This window comes from Berghia stephanieae, chromosome 2 (assembly GCF_034508935.2).
Source record: "Berghia stephanieae isolate SIO BIC M18660-M18661 chromosome 2, UCSD_Bste_1.3, whole genome shotgun sequence".
Taxonomy (NCBI): Eukaryota; Metazoa; Mollusca; class Gastropoda; order Nudibranchia; family Aeolidiidae; genus Berghia; species Berghia stephanieae.
The window spans coordinates 115223312-115236860 of NC_088361.1; the positions used below are offsets into that span (position 1 = coordinate 115223312).

At 36.3% G+C, this 13549-nt stretch overlaps 1 protein-coding gene across 2 annotated transcripts in view; it reads right to left on the reverse strand.

Moving 5' to 3' along the window:
- The window catches only part of LOC144966318 (uncharacterized), a 54926-nt gene that overhangs the window by 17861 nt on the left and 23516 nt on the right, over positions 1–13549 (reverse strand). The window lies entirely within an intron of this gene.

Consider the following 13549-nt stretch of genomic DNA (forward strand, 5'->3'; position numbering starts at 1 on the left):
AATCAACTGAGTACAATCATGACCGGATCCATAGAAAGAATGAAGTTGACGTCACTCAGATTTTTGTTATTGTTTTTTGCCATCCACGTTTATGAGTAATTCTCACTTAATTGTATTATCCAGACTATAAAAGTTCATGGTTACACAGAGTTTTGTATGTTGGTCAGTAATACTTCCTGATGGCAATGTTTTGGCTTCTTAGCCAAGCGCATACTTTCTATTAACTACTGTAATCACGTGCCACAGAGACAGTTCTACAATAATCTGAAAAAAAATACATATTAAGACTTTGGGCCAGAAAATTCGCCCTTCAAATATCGAACGATTAATTCTCTCGATACCGACTATTTTAATGCCATGCCATGGGGCAGCGTGGCTCATTGGTATAAACAAGATATGAAGTGAGTAGAAAAATGCCAGAAGACAATAGAGAATAAAAAAATTTTTCCCGCCGGTGGTGGGGTTTGAACCTGCGACCTTATTGGTACGACAACTCCGCCTGGCAGGTGAGAGCGTGGCTCTACCGTGTGAGCTATCCACGAACACAAAAATATTCGTATCAAACCCAAGTCATATTTCTAGAGCTCTCTCTCACCCACTTATGGAGACCGCCGGCTCGCTCGCACACAACCATCGCGAAGTTATTTTTGACCAGCAGTTAAACTTAATAGCCAATATTCTCAACACAAACATATAACATAGAAACGATTGAGACATTGAGTATGCTCCGGTATATGGGGTGAATTTTTAATTCAGAAAAGTGAGTGGAGCAGGCACTTATGTTGGTAACAACAAGATATGAAGTGAGTAGAAAAGTGCCAGAAGACAATAGAGAATAAAAAATTTTTTCTTCACTTTTCGGAATTAAAAATTCACCCCATATACCGGAGCATACTCAATGTCTCAATCGTTTCTATGTTATATGTTTGTGTTGAGAATATTGGCTATTAAGCTTAACTGCTGGTCAAAAATAACTTCGCGATGGTTGTGTGCGAGCGAGCCGGCGGTCTCCATAAGTGGGTGAGAGAGAGCTCTAGAAATATGACTTGGGTTTGATACGAATATTTTTGTGTTCGTGGATAGCTCACACGGTAGAGCCACGCTCTCACCTGCCAGGCGGAGTTGTCGTACCAATAAGGTCGCAGGTTCAAACCCCACCACCGCCGCGGAAAAATTTTTTTATTCTCTATTGTCTTCTGGCACTTTTCTACTCACTCCATACCTCATTGGTATAGTAATTGCTTCGTACCCGAAAGGTACCACGTTAGACTACCCGCCACACTGCGTGGCCTTGAGCACGTCACCTAGCCCTATCTCACAGATAGTGCACTGCAGCTGATTCCTGGGTTATTCCAGTCACCCCTTGGCAAAAGACCATAAGGCATAATTTCCCCTTAGGGATGACTACAGGGAATTCAATTAAAAATTATTTTACCAGTTTATAAACTCTAACTGAAAAGCAATAAAACATACTATATACATAGTTTGTTCAGATAGACGAGGTTACCGAAACAGCATTACGTTCTTTTAGTTTCATAACAAAGATATTTCTTCCAATTCTTATTAACAAATGTATAACTTACGCTGCTAACAAAGAATTCCAGACAGCGGGAGCAGCATGAATAAATGCACGATCAGCATCGGTCATAGATCAATTTTTTAGGAACACATAATCGTGATTGAGAGTTGGATCTTAAAGAGCGCGAGGGAGTGTAAATATTTATCAAATCTGATTTATAGGCAGGAGAAGTTTCATTAAATTTGATTATAGCACATTACAGCAATTTTATACGTAATCCTAAATCTAACAAAGCCCCCCCCCCCCCTCCAAAAAAAAAAAAAAAAGGTGTGACATGATCACTTTATTTTCCTTTTTCAAAACTAATTTTGCCGCTTGATTTTGAATGCGCTGCAGTTTGCTGACATTGTTTGGAATAGAATACATTAGCATGTTACAGTAATCAATTCTAGAAAATATCAAAGAAGAAATGGGGGTTTGAATAGCTTTTTGATTAAAAAAAAATTAGGCAATTGTGAAATTCTTCTGAGCTTGGCGTGACGTATAAAGTCTTACATAAATTATCGATATGGAAAAGCGTGGGAAGGGTAGAGTAAAAGTAAACACCCAGATTTCAAGCTCTGTCAGTAAAAAAAACTAATAATGATAATAATAACAGTAGTAGTAATAGTATAATAATAATAATAATAATAATAATAATAATAATAATAATAATAATAATAATAATAATAATAATAATAATAATAATAATAATAATAATAATAATAATAATAATAATAATAATAATAATAATAATAATAATAATCAGTTTTGATGATGATGATGATGATGATGATGATGATGATGATGATGATGATGATGATGATGATGATGATGATGATGATGATGATGATGACAATAATGATGATGATGAAAATTATGATAATTATCGTGATGATGATGATGATGATGATGATGATGATGATGATGATGATGATGATGATGATGCTGCTGCTGCTGATGATGATGATGATGATGATGATGATGATGATAAAGATGGTGATGACAATGATGATGATGATGATGATGATGATGATGATGATGATGATGATGATGATGATGATGGTGATGATGATGACGACATGATAATCATCATTACTATTTATATATCTAGTGTAGACATATATAATATTTGAAGTTAAATGTCAGCTAAAAGAAGACTCGACCACCAAAAAATAACTTCTTTCACTAAGAAAAACATTGTTCGAGGGCTGTAACAAGATGATTTCATATTTTCTCTTGCGTTCGGAATTGTGACCTCACCAACGTCAGCAGCAGCACCATCACTACCACCAACGCCATCACCGCAAACACTACAACCTCACTATTACTACCACCACCACCATCACCACCACCACCGCCACCACCACCACCACCACCAACATCATCATCATCATCATCATCATCATCATCATCATCATCATCATCATCATCACCACCACCACCACCATCATCATCATCATCATCATCATCATCATCATCATCACCACCACCATCACCATCATCATCATCATCATAACCACCAGCACCGCCACCTCAACAACCACTAACACCACCGCTGCAACAAAAGTTCTTTTAAAACGGAAAAAGGACTTCTTAAAAAAACAAAAACAAAGAAACCCAAACAAAACAAACCATACATTGAACTGATTGGAGACCTGTCCATGCAAGAATAAAATCACTGTGTTTACACAACTGATATTGATCTCATTGCTCCCTCATCCTCCTTGCAATTGCAACCCTATCTCTGTGCCACTCCGTGTAGAAGACTGATAACCTTTTAGGGACAATGGAAGTGATGGGCCAAACAACTGAACCGTGGTAGTTAATCGATCTTCTTGGTTGTGAGTCGCCAAAGGTTTAAAGTTTAAAAAATACCAAGCCCCCCAACAAAAATATTAAAAAAAAAACAAAACACAAAGTAGAAAAAAAAAACAAACAAACAAACGAAACAACAAAACAAATCAAACAAAATGAATGAAAAGGAAAAAGAAAGAAAGACCATCCAACAAACAAACAAACAACAAAACAAAATTTTGATAAACAAAACAATTAAAAATATATATCAACAACAACAAAAAAAAAACTCCATAAAAGAACACACACACACACGCACACACACACACATTAAAAAAAGACACCCCCCAAAAAAAAAAAACACAACAAAAAACAAACAAACCAAAAAACCCACAGAAACAAAACAAACCAACAAATTTGAAATAAATACACCGACAACATTTACGATCTCTCTATCCGAGAATATCCCCCCCCCCCCCCCCCCCCACACACACACAAACATATTTTCATCTTTTTATCCATATGTACGTTAGTAGGTACGTTTGTCAACCACATGGATCCTTTATCTAATATAGTTGAACGCTAATGGAGAAGAGACAATCTGACGAATACGTATATATAAAAACCACCGATAAAGAAAGCCTCATCCATTAACGATGAAATAATTGTCCCCTACGGAATGATTGGCCTGATTAGACTTGTACATCACAGTACACGGTGGCCAACAGAAACAAGGGGGAACTTAAGGGCTCTTTAATAAAAGTTATTTGGAAATGAGCCAGATAGTGACATTTTTTGGCACCAATGCAAAACAATTTAGTGCCATTTTTTACCTATTGGCATATACAGGTCATGTACCTAATATATGGAATGGAACATTTTGAGATATCAGGTCGTTGGTAATGATGTCTATGAAATAATAATGTTGGCATCTGAATGTAAAACATTATAAATAGAGGAAGGGAGGCGGTTATAGCTTGTTGATGACTTCTGACATTTCGCTAACTGCTTGTTGGTGTCAATATGTTACGAGAGGACCAAATTATGCAATTGTCGTCCATGAATTATTCAGCATTAGGAATTTCAGACAGGCCGCCATTAGACATTCTCGCTCTTACACTTCTAATATTGGTGCCAAGAGAGTGGGTGAACCGGTAGCAGAAAGAATGCCTTAGAAATCGCTTATGGCTCTCAAAAGACGCGATAAGCCATTTTGTGCCGTGCCAAACTGCACCGTTTACTCACTTCTATTTCGGAATACAGAGGCGTCTCGTCTTTCAATATAAGTTATCATTATTGAGCTATGCTATTTTAATATGAAAATGATGATGCTTGTGGCCCGTGCGATGACCATTTTCAAAGGCACTGGCTTTTAGATAGAACTATCTGAGTAATTTTTTTTTTACTTAAGAGATAGTAACTCTATACATTTTGGCACTAGCTTAGAGCTCAAAATACAAACGAAGTCTCAGGTTTTAGAGTGTGTGTAAAGTTGGGGTAATCCAAATCTGTTAATACTATATATACAATCTTGAGGAAAGGAATTTTGTCAGTACACGACATAATGGGAATATAATGCTGAAACTGTAATTTCCGGTATTACAGCATTAAAAAAAACATTATTAACTAGTTAACTGCCGTACTCTGGAAAAAACTATTTAAGAATTGGCCAGAAACTTGTAAATATCGGTCGATTGAAATGACCTTCATCACGCCAAAAACTTTTAAACCTGGGATTTCGCGAAGATGTCGTTAATTTAAATCGATCGATATTTGAAAGACGAGTTTCTGGCCAATTTTTTAAATACATGTTTTTTTTTCCAGAGTACGGCAGTTAACTTGTTCTTTTTGTTTTCTTTGCTGAATGATAATATTGTCAAATTATTGCGAAATCACCACAGGTAGCAATCGCCGTTGCCTAAATAGTCTGGTACTCAATATATGAACGCCACAAAGGGTTATCGATTCTGTTGGAAGTCTAAATGAAACTCAGAAAGTTATTAGAGTTAAATATAAGCGATGTGACCCAATTTCTAGGTTAACAAGTTAACTATCGTGCTCTGGAAAGACACGTAAAAGGGAACCCTGAAAAGTCTTGACGCGGCTCTTGTATTTTCAAAACTAAAATAGATACGAAACTGACCAAGGTATCAAAACAAAGCTAAGTTTGTGCCCTTTCCGTCTATCAATCTAAATTTTCAGAATAGTCACCGTTCACATCCACACAGAGCCGCCAACGATGCACCGGTTATTGCATCGTGTCGAAGAGGATCTACCGTGGCAAACTTCAACATCATTGAGTCACCTCCGCCTGCACCTGACATCGCCATCACTGCCAACATTTTCCCCTTAAAGGTGTCTCTTAGAAATGGAAAAAAGTCACTTGGAGCTAAATCAGATCTGTAAGGGAGAGTGTTCTACGACTTCAAGAAAATTTCCTCTTTCAATGTGATCATGCATTTATGTGAGCTTTCTCGATATCCAACGGGCGCATACCTTTCTGTAGCACAGGATTTCTCGAACGATATTTCAACCTTTTCCCTATGAAATTTCAAGCCTTTGTGAAATGTCAGATTGTTTTATCCAGCTATTAGTTCGATTTGTGGACGACCAATGTGTGCCTGCTCATTAATGTTGGTGGAGACAGTATCAGTACCAGTAAAGCATATTATAATTTCCAACCTTTGACCTGTTTGAATACCCACGAGTCACCATAAATACGTTTCAGCCATCTATGAATGTTTCCAAATGCAATCGCTTTGCAGCAAAGAACTGGCAAAGCACGCTGTTTATTGCATAATTTTTGTGTGTGATTTCTTCGACCATGTTAAAGTAGGGGTTCTTTCAAATAAGATAAATTGTAATCAAGAAATAGCAGTTAAACACAATTTTGCGACCTAATAGAAGAATAAATTACGCATATTTTGATGTATCTAGGATGTTTATACTGATGTGTTCCATACAATCGGAGATATTCAATAGGACTCAAGACTTTTCAGGAAAGTCAGGTACATTAAAATTTGGCCAGAAAATTCTTCCTTCAAATATTAATCGATTTAAATGACCCTAATCTTTGCAAGCGAGGTTTTTGCCAAACTGAGGGTTATCTAAATCGTTCGATATTTGAAGGACGAGTTTTCTGGCCGAATTTTACAATACGTATCTTTACAGAGTACGGCAGTTAACTGGTCGAAACGTATCGTTTGGAAATTTAACAAAAGTTTTATATATTTTTGTCCTCCAAAAACTACAGCCTCAAAATCTGATAGTTGAAAATACTTTTTATAAGATAATAAGAATGTGTATTTATAGAGAACTTCTGAAAAAACACACGGTGTCATCAATACAACAAAATTATTAAACAAGTATTATTATGACAATTGGTATCAAATAGACCTGAAGCAGCTCCGCCCTCTCTCTCTCTCTCTCTCTCTCTCTCTCTCTCTCTCTCTCTCTCTCTCTTGCTTACACGATCTCTTTCGTGTTTCTTTCTCTTCAATTCAAAACACAAAGTAATTGGAAGACAAAAGTTGACGCATTACACATTCGTACTCACACACAGACACAAATACAACTACAAACACACACACACGCTCTCTCTCTCTCACACACACACACACTTTCTCTCTCTCACACACAAATATACAAAAACAAACAAATAAAACGTCACGTTCATGCAAGCAATGTGTCCTTATTAATAGGACTTGGATTCATCAAGACTTGGTCAACAGAGCGTCCGTTACACGGCACGGAAATCGTGATGAACTTCAAATGAATTATTCTGTAAGATTTTAAAGACATACTCTCGCGCTCTCTCTCTGCCACCCTAACCCTCCCCCCCCCCCTCTCTCTCTCTTTTTCTCCCCTCTCTCTCCCTACCGCCCCCATCTCTCTCTGCGCTCCCCTCCCCTCTCGCAAAAGACTTATACAATGTCTTTTTCCGCAAACCGGGTTTAGATTCATGTGTAGAATTTTCTTTGGCTAGCACTATTCAGTATCTGATACTGAATAGTGGTTTTCCACTATTCAGTATCTGATACTGAATAGTGGTTTTGTACTATTCAGTATCTGACACTGAATAGTGGTTTTGCACTATAATACGGTGTTGTTTTTTTCCGAAACCTGACAAAGAGGGCAGCTGTGGGAGTGAATCTGGGACTCAGAGGAGTGTACACCTGTGGGGAGTGAACCTGGGACTGGGTTTCGGCGGGTTTCATAATAAAAAGCAATTTTACTTTTTTACGAAACCCGACGACACCTGGCAATATCCGACAAAGTTATGGGAGTTAGGCAGCAGCGTGTGTGTGTGTTTGTGTGTGAGTGTGTAAGGGAGAAGGGGGGGGGGGGGGGGAGAGCAAGGGATGAACCTGAGAACCAGGGAAGTGTACACCAGTGGGGAGTGAACCTGGGACTCTGGGTTTTGTAAAACAGCAGTAACAAAATGGGGGGGCGGGGGGGTTACTTTTTTACGAAACCCGACAATATGCGGCAAACTTGTGGAAAGTAGGCAAAGCGTGGGACTGAACCTGAGACAGTGAAGTGTACACCAGTGGGGAGTGAACCTGAGACTATGGTTTTCGGCGGGCTTCAGATAATTTCATATAAAAGCAATTACATTTTTATGAAACCCGACGAAACCTGGCAATATCCAAGAAAGTTATGGGTAGTAGGCAACAGTGGGGAGTGAACCTGAGATTCGGGGAAGTGTACACTAGTGGGGAGTGAACCTGGGACTGGTTTTCGGTGAGTTTTGGAGGAAAAAAAAAGCAATTACTTTTTGTTTACGAAATGCGCCAAATCCCAACAAAATGGGGCAAAGTTATGGAAAGTAGGCAAATAATGGGGAGTGAACGTGAGACTAAGGGAAGTGTACACCAATGGGGAGTGAACCTGAGACTATGGTTTTCTGCGGGTTTCAGCGAGTTTCACATAAAAGCAATTACCTTTTTACGAAACCCGGCAATATCCGACAAAGTTATGGGAAGTAGGCAACAGTGGGGAGTGAACCTGAGATTCATGGAAGTGTACACCAGTGGGGAGTGAACCTGAGACTCTGGTTTTCGACGGGTTTCAGCGAGTTTCACATAAAAGCAATTACTTTTTTACGAATCCCGACGAAACCTGGCAATATCTGACAAAGTTATTGAAGTAGGCAACAGTGGGGAGTGAACCTGAGATTCATAGAAGTATACACCAGTGGGGAGTGAACCTGAGACTCTGGTTTTCAGCGGGTTTCAGCGAGTTTCATATAAAAGCAATTGCTTTTTTTACGAAACCCGGCAATATCCGACAAAGTTATGGGAAGTGAGGCAACAGTGGGGAGTGAACCTGAGATTCATGGAAGTGTACACCAGTGGGGAGTGAACCTGAGACTCTGGTTTTCGGCGGATTTCAGCAAGTTTCACATAAAAGGAATTACCTTTTTACGAAACTCGGCAATATCTGACAAAGTTATGGGAAGTAGGCAACATTGGGGGGTTAACTTGAGATTCATGGAAGTGTACACCAGTAGGGAGTGAACCTGAGACTCTGGTTTTCGGCGGGTTTCAGCGAGTTTCATATAAATGCAATTACCCTTTTACGAAACCCGGCAATATCCGACAAAGTTATGGGAAGTAGGCAACTGTGGGGAGTGAACCTGAGATTCATGGAAGTGTACACCAGTGGGGAGTGAACCTGAGACTCTGGTTTTCGGCGGTTTCAGCGAGTTTCACATAAAAGCAATTACTTTTTTACGAAACCCGACGAAACCTGGCAATATCTGACAAAGTTATTGAAGTAGGCAACAGTGGGAGTGAACCTGAGATTCATAGAAGTATACACCAGTGGGGAGTGAACCTGAGACTCTGGTTTTCAGGGGTTTCAGCGAGTTTCATATAAAAGCAATTGCTTTTTTTACGAAACCCGGCAATATCCGACAAAGTTATGGGAAGTGAGGCAACAGTGGGGAGTGAACCTGAGATTCATGGAAGTGTACACCTGTGGGGAGTGAACCTGAGACTCTGGTTTTCGGCGGGTTTCAGCAAGTTTCACATAAAAGGAATTACCTTTTTACGAAACTCGGCAATATCTGACAAAGTTATGGGAAGTAGGCAACATTGGGGGGTTAACTTGAGATTCATGGAAGTGTACACCAGTAGGGAGTGAACCGGAGACTCTGGTTTTCGGCGGGTTTCAGCGAGTTTCATATAAATGCAATTACTTTTTTTCGAAACCAGACAAATCTGGCAATATCCGACAAAGTTATTGAAGTAGGCAACAGTGGGGGGGGGGGGGGGGGGGGGGGTGATCCTGTGATTCAGGGAAGTGTACACTTGTGGGAGTGAACCTGGGACTCTGGATTTTGTAAAAAAGCAAGACCAAGGGAAAGGGGAATTACTTTTTATCGGAACCCGCCAAAACCCGACAAAGTTATGGGAAGCAGGCAGCAGTGGGGAGTGAATCTGGGATTCGGACACCGATGAGGATTGAACCTGGGACTGCGAGAGGTTCATACCAGTGGACAGGGAGCTCAGAATGTACTTTTATTTCAAAACCTACTGATATTGTCAAAAGTTATGGAAGTGGGCACCATTGGGCAATGAACCGGGACTCAGGGAAGTGCACACCGGTTGGGAGTGAACCTGGGACTGTGAGAAGAGGTTAACAGTGGAAATGAACCTGGGACTATGGAAGATGGATACCAGTGGGAAATGAAGCCGGACTATGGGAGGTGGGTACCAGACGAGAATGAAGCAATTACATTTTTACGAAACCCGCCAAAAGCTGTCGAAAATCCATAGACTTAGGTTTACTCCCCAATAGTGTACACTTCCCTGAGTCTCGGGTTCACTCCCCCACTGTTGCCTACTTTCTTTCCATAACTTTGTTGGATATTGTCGGGTTTCGTACAAAAAAGTAATTGCTTTTTTTTTACGAAACCCAGTCCCAGGTTCACTCCCCACTGTTGCCTACTTCCTGGCGTGTTTCGTGAAAAAAGAAACACCTCTAAAAATACCACGTGTATTCAGTAAATAGATGTCAGTTGTAGTCTAATATTCAGTATCTATTATTATTATTATTATTATTATTATATTATTATTATTATTATTTATTATTATTATTATTATTATTATTATTATTATTATTATTATTATTATTTTTATCATTATTATTATTATCATTATTATTATTATTATTATTATTATTATTATTATTATTATTATTATTATTATTATCATTATTATTATTATCATTATTATTATTATTATTATTATTATTATTATTATTATATTATTATTATTATTATTATTATCACGTAAATTTTAATATAATACGGCAATTAATTCACGGAAGAACATCGCTCAATTAAAAATGGCAGAAAGTCTGGCCACATATTTATAATGAATCGGGTTTGTCTTAGATGACCAAACAAACAAACAAAAATAATAATCATAATAATAATGATGATGATGACGATTACAATAATAATAATAATAATAATAATAATAATAATAATAATAATAATAATAATAATGATAATAATAAAAGAAGAACAATAGTATAATATCAACATTAAAGCATATTACAAGCAAATAAAATTATTAAAACTAAAGTTTAAAAAATATCAATAGACAGAAGGAATTCTTAAAATATTGGAGAAAAAAAAAAAGAAAGTTATCCCAGCCGGGATTTGAACTCTCGAACCTTAAGCTCAGAGTCAAACAGCTTATATCCACCAAGCCATGGTGTCACTAAACATTTAGTGACATTTAATCATGTCTATTTAGACATTTAAAAATGTATTTGAATGCCACTCTTACTTTGATATTTTGAACTAGATATGTTAATTGCACAATAGCAGAAATTTAAATATTACTATCAAAATATTTTTACAACTTTGAATCGGGCTGTCAGTTACTGCACGTATTCAATCTGGAATTAGGTCAGCAGTTTATTTACATTCAACCGAGATTGTCGCACTTTTCACTCTCTCTATAGAAAAGAGTTCCTTGTGGATACTGAATAGTGGAAAAGCACTATTCAGTATCTGATACTGAATAACCACTTCCATTTTCTTTTCCTTTCCCATATCCTAGTCCCATTCACATAGGTCGCTCAGCAAAACTGAAACTCGCAGAAAGTTCTATGCGATAGGCCGCCGTCTTTCCCAAAGAGTTCATGATCATTATTAATGTTCATTTCAGATGACAGACATTAGCTTCCGAATCCCCAAAATAGTGTAGTCTTGTTTAAACATTGTTTGAAGAACTCTACAACGACATAAAAGCATTTTATTTGAATAATAATTTTTAAGTTACAGGAACAAAACATGTCATAGACGATAGATAACAAGTGGCGGTTCTAGCCTATATACAGTGGTGGGGCAAAGATGATTCGGTCATATATATATATATATATATATATATATATATATATATATATATATATATATATATATTTTTTTTTTTTTTTTTTTTTTTTTATTTTTTTTTTTTAAATTTATTTTTATTTATTTATTTATTTTTTTTTAAAATTTTTTTTTTTTACTTATCTTTTTATTTTTTAAAAATTTATTTATTTATTTATTTATTTTTTAATTAATTTTTTTTTAATAATTATTATTTTTCACTTTTAAAAAATAATATTTCAACCACAAATAATCACATTCAAAATGAAATGACAATACCAGTAGATTTTAATTATTCCAAACGTAATCAAAAATGAATCACGAAAGAGAATACAACTAAAAAATAAAGCGACGAGACATAATGCGACAACACCTTGACAATACAAGTCCATTTCGTTCACTCGAAAAATTAAAGATTTGCTTTAATCCATCAACGGCGAGATTAATATTTCTGTTACATGACTGGTTTTCAGTAGTATGTAGTGACCTTAAAGTTTTAATCGAGAAGCAACAACAGCGATACGACTCGAGTTTCATTCAGAGCTCAAATTGCATTTCACTGCTGTCTTGATGATTAGAATGATTGTGCCGGTGGTGGTAGTGGTTGGAATAGTGGTAGCGGTGGTGGTGGTGGTGGAGGAGGATGTAATTATGGTAGTGGTTTTGGTGGTGCTGTTGGTTAGAATGATTGTTGTGGAGACGATGACGGAAATTTTATGATGATGTTGATATTGTTTTTATTGCTATTGTAGTACTTGTTGTTAATATTTTTGTTGTTGTTGTTAATGATGATGATGATGATGATGATGATGATGATGATGATGATGATGATTATGATGACAACGACGATGTCGTCGACAATGATGGTTACCATACGATATTACAAAGTTTATTCAATCTTAGGCTTTCGACAATAAATCATAGAATTTGATGACCACATACATGAAAGTGGAAAAAAAATGGTAAATGGAACCAAACAATAAGCTGATACCATTAATAACCACAAAAAAATACAACAATAGTAATACCACCAATACGTACAATAATAATAATAATAATAATAATAATAATAATAATAATAATAATAATAATAATAATAATAATAATAATAATAATAATAACAACAATAACAATAATAATAATGATGACAATAAAATAATAATAATGATAATAATAATAATACTAATAATAATGATAATAATAATAATAATAATAATAATAATAATAATAATAATAATAATAATAATAATAATAATAATAATAATAATAAAATAATAATAATGATAATGATAATAATAATAACAATAATAATATTACCATCATCATTACTACCACCACCATCATTACTACTACCACCACCGCTACCACTATCACTACCACCATCACATCATTATTACGTTTCCAATCATTTGTTCTCGTTTTTAAAAAATTGATATCTATCAAAAGAGACGAAATTCCGGTCATTTTTTTAAAGGGTAGTTAAAATATCTACGATTTTATTAGCCCTGAAAACTACGATTTTTATTTTCCTATTTCAAGTAGGCAGGTCTGCTATGACAAATATCAGTTCCATAGTCAAAATAAGACAAACAAAAACAAAGTTTATTTAATCTTAGGCTTTCGCCAATACTTCATACAATACAATTAAGACAAAATAATGTTACCAATTTCTCCTCATGCATTCGTTAGACTATAACGACCGTGTTATCTTTACTCCTTACCCAACCAACCCCGAGCTTCCCGCCTCTTCATCGCGAACTATCTTATGTATGTATTAGCTTCAGGACGGGCAAGTACGGAATCTG